The sequence below is a fragment of the Pinus tabuliformis genome, chromosome 2_2 (assembly GCF_031772625.1).
Source record: "Pinus tabuliformis cultivar Carrire ecotype Pingquan chromosome 2_2, CPIR1, whole genome shotgun sequence".
Taxonomy (NCBI): Eukaryota; Viridiplantae; Streptophyta; class Pinopsida; order Pinales; family Pinaceae; genus Pinus; species Pinus tabuliformis.
The window spans coordinates 155885111-155896358 of record NC_142300.1 but is presented as its reverse complement, the minus strand read 5'-3'; the positions used below and the strand labels follow the sequence as shown (position 1 = coordinate 155896358).

General features: G+C 35.2%; 1 pseudogene across 1 annotated transcript; it reads right to left on the bottom strand.

Annotated features, from left to right (window-relative positions):
- Positions 1–2343: 2343 nt before the first annotated feature.
- Positions 2344–3349, bottom strand: LOC149191888 (GDSL esterase/lipase At5g33370 pseudogene; annotated as a pseudogene). Its single transcript, XR_016254848.1, has 3 exons — positions 3132–3349; positions 2786–3038; positions 2344–2708 (listed from the first exon to the last, which is right to left on the bottom strand). The product of XR_016254848.1 is annotated as a GDSL esterase/lipase At5g33370 pseudogene (transcript).
- Between the last annotated feature and the right edge of the window lie 7899 nt (positions 3350–11248).

The window sequence follows — 11248 nt, the reverse complement described above, 5'->3', positions numbered from 1 at the left end:
ACGTGCAATTACAAGATCTCATTCTGAGCTTCAAGAGGCATTTGATCACATTGATAAAATTCAAGGACGTAGTAAGATAAATCATTGAAGATTAATCACCTTTGGTTTCTTCAATTCTTAAAGTCCCTATAACTTGTTTTCTATCTTTGTGCAGCTTCTGGGTCAGGAATTGGATTCCCTGAAAAAGTAGGCTTTTTAAGCAGAAAAGAATGTGCAGGCCATTGAGAAAGAATTTGGTGCCTTGAACTCTGATTTGAGGCAATTGCAAGATGAATGGAATGATGCAGATTATGTTCGACAAGAAGCCTATGAAGCATTGAAGGCTCTAAAAAAACAGGAGTATGAGCGGGTAAGGAAATCATACTCTTTTAGATTAGCTGACTAAACTTTGTAAGATAGTGTTAAATACTATCAGACTTTTTTTTCTACTCAATTTTATTGTTGTGCAAAAAACAAATCAGATTAGAACAAAATTCCTCATTTGTATATTCTTTCTTTTGGTTATAATGGAAAATTATGTCCACGCTATATCAAAATGTATGAATTTTGAAAGTCCTGTTGTGGTGTTCTGTTACCTATTGAAATCAGGTTATATATTCAATGTATTTTTGCCAGTTCTAACCAATCGATATCAAGATTTGAAACTGCTAGGAGTCTTGATGACAGGTGTAGGCTTCTGAAGAATTAATGGTGACGCCTGTTCTAATGGCCTCCAATAATCTTTGAACAGTTGACATAGTTTTTGCTATTCTTGAAGCAATTAACAAATATCTCCATGATTAGAGGTTTTTAGGTTTGGTTGGGCGGCCATTTATATAGGGAAATGGCTCAAGCTACCTGACATGAGCATGGCATCTGTAGCAAAGGGCATTGCAACAATTTTGTTTTCATTCAAATTGTCTTTTATGATAGGCTCCATCATTTATCATATAATACACTGTGCACATTTATCATATAATACACTGATTCCATATGAGATTCCCTTTTAACTGTGAGTAAAATTGCTGCAAGACGCAAATATCAACCTTACTCATCAATCACATAGGACATTCTCAATGTTACAACCTAGCAAAATTGCAAACTAGTTGAACTCGAGAATGTGGTCTAGCAGCAAGTTTAAGCGCTTGGAGAAGTGATGACCCAAATTTAAATCTGGGTAGCACATTCTCCGTGTTCGCACTGTCTCAAAGGAATTTCTAAGAATTCTCCAATCTAAAAACAAATAAGTGTGAGAAAAGCTAACAGTGTTATAAAACAGACATATATGAGATTCCCTTTTAATATAATTAATCTTTCACCAAATTATAACCAATAATAAAAATCTTCAAATAGGAATGATATTTACACTGAGTTTGCATGAAGAAAAATTTATACTTATACATAATCAAATTAATGTAAAAAATAAGTACTGAAATATTGTTAATCAAATTAATGTAAAAAATAAGTATTGAAATATTGCTAATATATAGCCATAAAGAAAAAGAAATGTAAAAAATAAGTATTGAAATATTTCTAATATATAACCATAAAGAAAAAGAAATCCAATAGAATTGATCTTTCATCAAATTATAACTGGGTTTGCATGAAGAAAAATGTATACTTACAGATAATCAAATTAATGTCAAAAAAAAATTATTGAAATATTATTAATATATAACGATAAATAGAAAAAGAAATCCAATAGAATTGATCTTCCATCAAATTATAAGAGTCTGAAGAAAAATTTGTCCTCTAAACTGTTTAGTCCTAATTCTGTTTGTGTGTGAGGATGAACTTCCTATTGTATGCGAGCCTTCAAAATAATTTGTCATTTAAACTGTTTAATCTTATTTCTTTTTATTGGTGCGAGGGATGAACTTCTTATTGTATGGAGGATATATGTTGACGGAAGTAAATTTTCAGCACTCTGAAATAAGTCTTCAGCACTCTGAAAAGCCAAAAAGCATTTAAAAATTAGACGAGTCAAATTTTAACAGAATTTCAAAATATAGAAAGTATATAGATTTCAAAAGAAAAATCTCCTCTATCCCATGTCCTATCATATGATATCCAAATACTACATCCTAAAAGACACAGAGCATATGATATCCAAATACTAGATCCTAACAAATACAGAGTATTAAAAAGAGAGCAATGACAAAGACGCAAGATTCTACAACAAAATAGGAAGCCAATACTCAAACTGCGCAAAACAGTATAAAAAAAAAAACCTTCGTATCTCAGTGTGTGAGTTTGCTTTGTCTCTTTCTGTGTAGCACTCGTCGATTTTAGAAAAAATTTCAATCAAACATTGCTTGCTGCTCCAGATTACAGAAAAGAGAAATCTAATACAATTTTATTGCAGATCGCTTGACGGTTTGACAAAGAAGAAGATCGGACACAAGTATGATGGCAGGGCCATTACATTTGTCTTTATTAATGCTTCTGAAAATAGAGCCCATGAGATGTGATTTCTTCAGACATCACAGACATACGACTTGGCCATCAGACATCAAGTTTCATAAGATCTTTTAAGCTGATAGGACTCACAGAGGATGGATTGGAAAAGAATTGGTCAACTATGATTTTAGCAGCGCGCTCAGTTGGATGAAACTGGTCCCACCACACATTGTTGCCCCTATCTGGGCACAAATTTGACAGGGCAGTGCAGAGACCAATACCGTTGTAGGGTCCTTGTCCGCAGCACGCATTTTTGGCATCCCCAAGCCCTGAAAAAAAGGTATTTGTAATGAGCACTAGCTGTTGAATTTAGAACAAGAATCGACAATTCAGGAAGAAACATTACCAAATGCTTGAGGATTTGTGTACAAGTTCATGTAAATCGGAAACATTCCAGTTATTGTATATATCGGAGTAGGAAATCGTTTGTTGAGTCGATCGATTGCGGGTGTTAGTCGATCATTAAAAAGCTGCGTGGCTTCCTGTAGCACCGGCACGCATTCACCATTTGTGGACCTCAATGCCCTCTCCATAGGAATACACCCCAAAGGACCCGACGACAGAACCAGAACCCTGCGTGCTCCCAGATCGTAAAATTGCTGCAAATTCATGAGTCAATTTACAAGGCATGTGATAGAAATGAACTACCAAAACCTGAATGTAGATCTCATAGAATACAGAAAAATAATTACCGCCAGAATCTTCTCAAACTCGGAGATGATAAAATCAGTATACGCAGGTAGAGTATACGTCCTATAATTCTCGCAACTCTGTCTTTATACTCTTCGAGAAGCTCGAATTGGTGAGGCATCCTTATAATTTCAGCCTGTATGTATGCAACCGATCGCCATAGACTCCGCTTCACACAGTTAACCAAGGTCCAAGCATACGTGAACCTCCTCTTCAAAAAACAGTGGAAACATCGAAGAAATTAAAAAGCCCCTTCAGTTGAAGAAACAGTAGAAACCTCGAAAAAATTAAAAAGCCGAAGGAGCTGGTTGCAAGCACGGCTGAATCGCCTGTTGAAGTCGGTGGTGATCTAACGAAGGAGCTGGTTCGATTGAATTTCTTGTTGAAGTCGATTGAATTTCTTGTTGAAGAAAAATAACCTGGAGAGTTGAAGAAGTTGAAAAGCACAGGAATACCGAGTCGGTGGTGATCTAACGCCCAATATTGTTTTAATCGTCTAACCTCTCATCCAACGTTGCACAACTGTACACGGTGGCAGTTAGGTGAGTTCATTTCAAAAGGAAACGCCTTACGGCGTAATTATTCAAGGAAATTCTGGTAAAGATTAATTCACAATCAGACAAAAGTATACTGGAATAAAAAATTATTAGAACAAAACCAAAATTTCGTTACAAATAATACAGTCATTGGGCAACTTCGACCCCTTAATGAAATTTGCTTTACAAAAATGCAAAACAACTTTTCTTTCAGAGCCTTCCTTTCTATTTTTGTACACTACAATAGTGTAAATGTTCAAAAAGATAAAATTGCAGAGATCCCCCTCTTGTGTGGATCTGGAATTCCCTACATGATATGCACTTTGCTTGTCTTTTTAAAGCCTCCGGTTCACCCTCCATGATATGCACTTTGATTGTCTTTTTAAAACCTCCGGTTCACCAAGAAACGGTTTCTAGTCTCATTTGGAGCGGTCCCATCAAAATTCGGCCTGAGAGCTCTTGTTCATTGTTTTTTTCCTTCTCCTTTCTTTCATGCGGTTGGTTTGATGCTATCTCATCCTCAACTAATGTTAGTTAATAACTCCCATTTTGTGGTGGAATCTATTTTTTCCTCCTTGATTATTTCCCTTCCCTTCGTGCCACCATCTGGGGTTGAATTTTCCATGCAAACAAATGGAAATTGAAGATTAGCAAACAACGAATTCAATTCAATGGTGGAAATAGATTTAACACGGTAAAAAATTTAAACTTAAAGCACATTCAGAATTTTGAAATTTGATGGTTATAACTTGAATTTATGATTTTAATCTCCGAAAGGCCAGAATTTGCAGGATTTTAATCCCCGGAAAGCCAGGATCCGCAAGCGACAGAGAGTAGAAGAGATTTTTTACCCATTCATTTTGCCCCATTTGTGACTTTTCTTGCTTACTTGGAGAGCAGCTCAGAGATTTTTTACCCATTCATTTTGCCCCATTCTAGAACGACGACTCTTTTGTCAACAACAACTCTTTTGTGGATTTTTGGCTTTGTCTCTTCCTGTGTTTTGAGCTCAGGTTTGTTTGTAACGACATTTCATGGAGGAATCATGATGACAATACAACGGCGCAGCTAAAAATGGCGTTTGTTACAAATTTGCTTAACAAAAAACCCGTGTTAATTCTTAAATTCTCATCGACAGACATGACTTCTCAGACCGTATTCAAGCGCTTGTTGTAGTTTTGACTCCATTTATGCCCGAAGCTGTGGTAATCCAGAAGTTTAGTTATTGTTCCTTTAACTGAGATTTTTTCGCGAAGATGTAATAAGCCGGAAATATTTTAACAGTTTTGTGCCTTAAGCAAGCTAGGATCGTTGAGGAGCGAGGGTTAAGAAGGATGCCGAGCCCTGGGCCGCTCGATTGGCTGTTGCTTTTATTTTTGAAGTACTTTGTTGACTAGCCGCAACTTTGACAACAGTGTGAGCAGTGTGTGGTGTGGTCAGTACTGAGAGCAGCTAGCAGTGAACAGTAAAGAATGTGAGAGCAAGGAGATTTTATGCAGCAGAAGTATCTAGTAGGAAACAAGGAGCAGCCATAACCTGAACAATATGGAGAAGTGTGAAGTGATCTTGGCATTTTATAGACATATATATTTCTCGAAACAGGTTGGAACACAAATGCATTCAAACATAACAAAGGGACAAGAAATTTCAGAACATGTGGAGACAAATGATTTAGGACAAGTGAAAATTGCCTCATTTGCCAAAACTCGGAAGTGGGTTTGGGTCAATGCTAAACAATATTGGTGAGTAGACAAGAAAAACTGTCTAAAAAGTAAAGTATTCGAGCCTTTTGTAAGAAGCACTCAAATAGGCATGGAAAATTTTGGGGGCTAATATTCAATCAGTGGATTAATTTTCCATGGTTTTTCCACAAAAAGATTCACCAATTTTCAATTTTTATAAAAGATGATTCGGGCAAATTTTAGAATATAAAATTATTTTACCTTAAAAATTGCCAACATTATATAGAGACCATATAAAAATCATTATAAATTTAAATAATTTTACAAATATATCAATAAACATTTTATAGTTTTCATATTAGGGATTAGCGAGATTCGCCAATGTTTTTAAATTTCAAGAAAATTTTCCATCCTTAAAATTTTCCTTGCAAACAAGTCCCCTTTACAAGCACGTGGCAACAAGAAGTCCAGAGAAAAAGTCATTGATAATTATGTCTTATATAGCCCCACATCCACATCTCTCACTTGGTCATCTAATCTTTATGTGAAAGAATTGTTAAATGCAAAACAAAGGTTGGAGGTTTTAGAAGCTAAAGAGTGGGAAAGAGATCATAAAATTCATATAATAGTTGAAAACAAGGCTTTAGCAGAAAACAATAAATTTTAAAAAAACAAGTGGCATTTCTATAGGAAGCTCTCCTAATAGGAAAGACAAAATGGCAACACATGAAGGCGGATGTGAAAAACATAAAGAAATTTATAGTGGAAAGTACAGAGGTGGTGAATGTGAAATCATCCCAGGAGAAAAGGAAAATGATTGCCCAAATAGACAACCATGAAGAAAAAGCAAGAGAAGAAAGGAAAGGAGATTCCACCAAAGTTTCCAAAACTTGGGTTCAAGTTATTAGCAATTCTACTAATAAGGAAGGAGAAACAAATATTCAGGTTGACAAAATGCAAGATAGAGAAGGCAAGGAAATACAAAATAGGGCATCGAACATTATTATTAATGGGGTGAAAGACTATGGGAAAAATGAATGTACTATTGACCTTGCAAGAGACTTCTTGAAAAACAAGTTGCTAAGGCAAGGATAAATATGCCAAGCATGGAGGGTGGGTAAGTTTAACGAGTAGAGAGCTAGGCCCATAAAAGTCATTATGCCTAGCTTGCGTGATAAATATATCATTCCAAGCAAAAAACATATCTTGAGGGGTTCTCGTTTTTCTTAGAAGAAGATTTAACTGTAAAACAACAGGAGGAAAGAAGACAGGAAATTTTAAAGGTTAGGGCAGCAAGAGATGAAGGCAAGAGATCATGGATTTATAAAGGAAAAAATGTGATAGCACGATTTGGACCTCCTTCCAAAACAGAGTAGCAAGATGGAAATAAAGGAGAGGCAACAAACTCTTCAACAGGAAATGAGAAAGAAATGTCAGTATGGGAAAGCAGGGACAAAGACTCAAATGTGAGACTTGCATGTCAAAATAAATAGTAATCAAGTCATATCCAGGGTTCCTTAATATTGGTTTTTTGGAACTACAGAGGTTACCCATGGAGACGAGGACCTAGGTTAAGGCCTATTGCAAAAGATAAAGACATAATTTGCTTCATAGAAACACGAGGACCTAGGTTAAGGCCTATTGCAAAAGATAAAGACATAATTTGCTTCATAGAAACACATGAGCATGAACGGTGCAAGACACCTCTGTTTGAAGGATATTGGAATATGGTAGTGTGGAACAAGGCAGTAGGGAATGGCAGAGGGCATGATGATATCATGGTTTTAGTAAGGGAGAAATAAGGTCGCCTTATTCAGTTAGAAAAAGAAGACTCAAATAAGCAATTCATTTGGTTTAAAATATCAGAAAATGGAAACCACATCAGAATTGTAGCATGTTATTATGCGTCACAGGTTTCAAAAATCTACAAAGGTAGAGGGTTTAACCACAAAAATCCATTGGTAGCCTTAAAAGTGGATATGCAACATATTCGTAGCTAGGTGAAGTCCTTACAGTGGGTGATTTCAATACTAGCATTGCAAGTGAGCAAGCTATCATTCTTTGTTGTAAAGATGATTGCGACCCTATTTAGGTTACAGAAGGGAGTAATCATTAGTGGGAAATAATATCAGAGGACAAGGGTTGCAATCTCTTTGGTGAGAAATTGCTTACTCTATGTGGGGCCTTTGATTTAGTCATTTTTAATGGCTTGACTAGGTGGGTAAAGCCCGATAATTTCACTTGCAATACTTACAATGGTGCAAGTGTAGTAGATTATGTAATTTATTCGCATGGTTTGCGTGAGAAAATGGAGGGAGTTTTGATTGGATATTAGCTATGGGACTTAAAATCAAATCAAAAGCCAATTTATTTATGTTTTTCTTGGATTAGAAAGAAACAATTAGAGTAAAAAATTCAGCATGTCCAACAAAATCTCCTACAGGGCAGAATTATTTTGACCTGAGAAATTTGTAATACCTTCAAAATGACACTAGAGAGGTTCTTCGAGAAAGACAAAATCACAATTCACAACCTTCATAGTCATGAATTAACACATTTAATTCAATGTGCACTTACAAAATGCAACACAACAAAAATTAAGAAGTCTAAAATTGCTTTCCGATTAATGCTTGGTTTGACAAGGAATGCACAAAGGCAAGGAGAATGTGGAAAGATTCAAACAAGAATAACATAAAGATCAAAGTTTACAAGCATTTATTAAGTAAGAAAAAGGTCGATTTCATGGTTTCAAAGAAGGAAGAACTAATCTTCCTTGGGAAAAATAATCCCAAATTATTTTGGAAAGAGCTCCAACCGAAAAAAATACAAACTTGAAATAGTATTACAACTTCTAAATGGTTTGACAATGCAAGGCAACTCTATGAGTAGGATCCCAATGTTGACCCTCCCCCTTTGGTCAACACTGATACTAAACTCTTTACGGTGCAAGAGGTAGAGATGGGTATCAAGAAGTTGGGTGTTGGAAAAGCAAAAGACTTAGCTGAACTTCAAGCAGAATATCTAAAGTGGGGCTTAAAGATTCTTGCACCTCACATTACAAAAATATTCAACAACATCATACAATAGGGGTTCCCCATAGTTTGGACAACTAGTCTGGCAATACCTCTTTTCAAGATCGGTGACGTCAATAATCCCTCCAATTATAGGACCATCATGATAAAACCTTTGTTTTCAAAGCTATTTGGAAGCACGCTAGAAATAAAATTAGCAAGTGGGCAGAAGAAAGAGATAAGCATAATAAGGGAAAATAGGGTTTAGACCTAAACATTCCAGAGTTGATCATTGCATAAATTTAAGGCACATCATTGAAAAGGTTTGGGATAAAAAGGAAAAAGTCTTTTGTTGCTTTGTTGATTTCAGAAAAGCATCTGACTCAGTTCTTAGGGATAAGCTTTGGCACATAATGGAGGAACTTGGGATTCCTAAACATTTGAGAGCGGCTGTGCATAGGCTGTATGAAGAGGTGAAAGGCAAGATTAGAACTTCCATAGGCATTTAAGAAAGTTTTAGAAGTGATATCGGGGTCAAGCAAGGTTTCCCATTGTCTCCTACCCTTTTTGGTTTATATATCGACAATCTTGAGGAGTGGTTAAATTCACAAGGGGGTGATGGTATCTATTTGGGCAAGTTTGTTATAAGGCTTCTTTTGTATGTGGATGAGCTTATTTTGAATGCTAAATCTGCTCTTGATTTGCAAGAGCACTTACTATCCCTTAAGAATTTTTGTAGAAGTGTGGGGATGCAAGTCAATATCAACAAAATAAAAGTAGTGGTTTTCTCTAAGAAAAGAAAACATAACCAACATAAGTTCTACTTTGAAGGAAACATTCTGGAAGAAGTTGTGGATTACAAATACCTTGGAATTGACTTCGACAAAAATCTAAGCTGGAATGGTTGTAGAAAGAAAAGCACTTTTGGGGGTTGGAAAACATTTTATGCTTTTCAAAATAGGTGTAAAGAAGCAGAGTTATGGGACTGAAAAACCACTCAAACTCTTTTTGGGCTTCTAGTTATTCTGATGATTCTCTATGGTTGTGAACTATGGGCCAGCAGTGCATCCAACATGCAGTGGAGACAAATTGAGAAAATTTAGAATTGTTTGATTACAAACAAATTCAAGATTAAAAGTGCAGTTCCTTACACTATCTTGTTAAGTGAAACATGGACTATTCCTATTGAAGAAATTTCTATGGTGCAAGTCATAAGGTATTTAAAAAAAATTGAGCAAATGTAAGAGGGTATATGGCCTAAGGTTGTCTTTAATGACAAATTGTGCAAGAGAAAAAAAACTTGGATGCAGCAAAATAACAAATGGTTTAGTAAATGGGGTATTTTCTTGAACGTGTGTCCCACAAACAACAAAGAGATAAAAACTTTTTTATGGAAAAGTTCCACAAACGTACTTGGGATAAGGAGTTAGGAAAAAAGAAAAAGTACTATATTGAAGTGTTTAATCCCACTCATAGTCATCAACCAAAAGCATACATAGAGGCCAATATCTCTTGGAGAGACAAAATTCATATTACTCAGTTCTAGACTAATTCTCATTAACTTCATTGTGAAATAGGGCACTGGAAAAGGCCAAAAGAAGTGTGGGAGGAAAGAGTATGCATTTTTTGTTCTTATGGAAAAATGGAAACAAAAAAACATTTCATTTAAGAATGTGAGGCCTTTAAAGACAACACGGAAAGTTATGCAGATACGTTGGCAGCTAGCTCTTGGGATAATCTTAGCGAGGGGTTTTTCGAGAAACTAGGAGCATTTATTTTGAAGCTTCATAGAAAAAGGGTTGAATACATCAAGTAGATGAAGAAGCAATCTACCCTATAAACTATATTTAACCTCGTAAATGTTAAAATAATTTCTTTCTGTCTTTTCTTTCAAAACCCTATCAAAAGTTCCATAATTTTCCAAATAAATTATGGCATGAAAAAACCCTATCGAAAGTTCCATAATTTTCCAAATAAATTATGGCATGAAAAAATCTAACATGCAATTGAAGTGTTTTTCTTATATTATTTTGGAGTGAAAATGGGCGAGTCAATATCCCAGCAGTCAATATCCCAGCATTTGTAGACGTAGACGGTAAAATTATGTCACTTTTTAAAGAAATAAACTAGCATTTGCACCACATGTTGCAAAAGAAACGTCATGGCGTAAGAAACATTAGCAATTTTGTTTCTTTTTAACATATGTTATGTTTTAGGGAGATTCCAACCATGATATGTTCAAAGTGAAGGTAATGCATAACACTTCACTCCAAAGGATTTATGAAAATTATCTTCATTAAGATTCTAGAACCATTATAAGTAAATGTTTTACATCAAACATTTCATAACAAAGTAATATCATATCACCTTAATTCACAAGGAAATGGATAATAGTTTTTGTTCATTAGAAATTCGCCTAATTTTATGAGGAAAACTTAATAGAAAGGCTTTAGTAGTAAGGAAAACATTAATAAACTCCCTCATCATTTGTTATATAATGTTGTTAATTTGGCTACTTGTTGCTTCTTATCCTTATTTCAGTCATTTAATATGTCTTTTTTTTTTTCTAATTAAGACTAACCTAAGTACCCACGAGAGATTTGAACCGGTGACCTATCGCAAGGAGTGCCTTAACAGCACACCCATTCACCGTCAATCCAAAGCCCCGTGGGCCAGTCATGTAATATGTCAAAACTATAAAATAATGGTATTATTTATCCTCTTTGGACCATTGTATTATTATTTATTATTGATTCATGAAATTTTGTATCCTCTCTTTTTGTTCTTTTAATTTGTGTCATCACAAAATAATGTTTCTCCAATAACCTATATTTTGCTATCTTAGTAGTGACATTGCCATTTGCTTACGCACAACTAAGTTTGTAGTTTC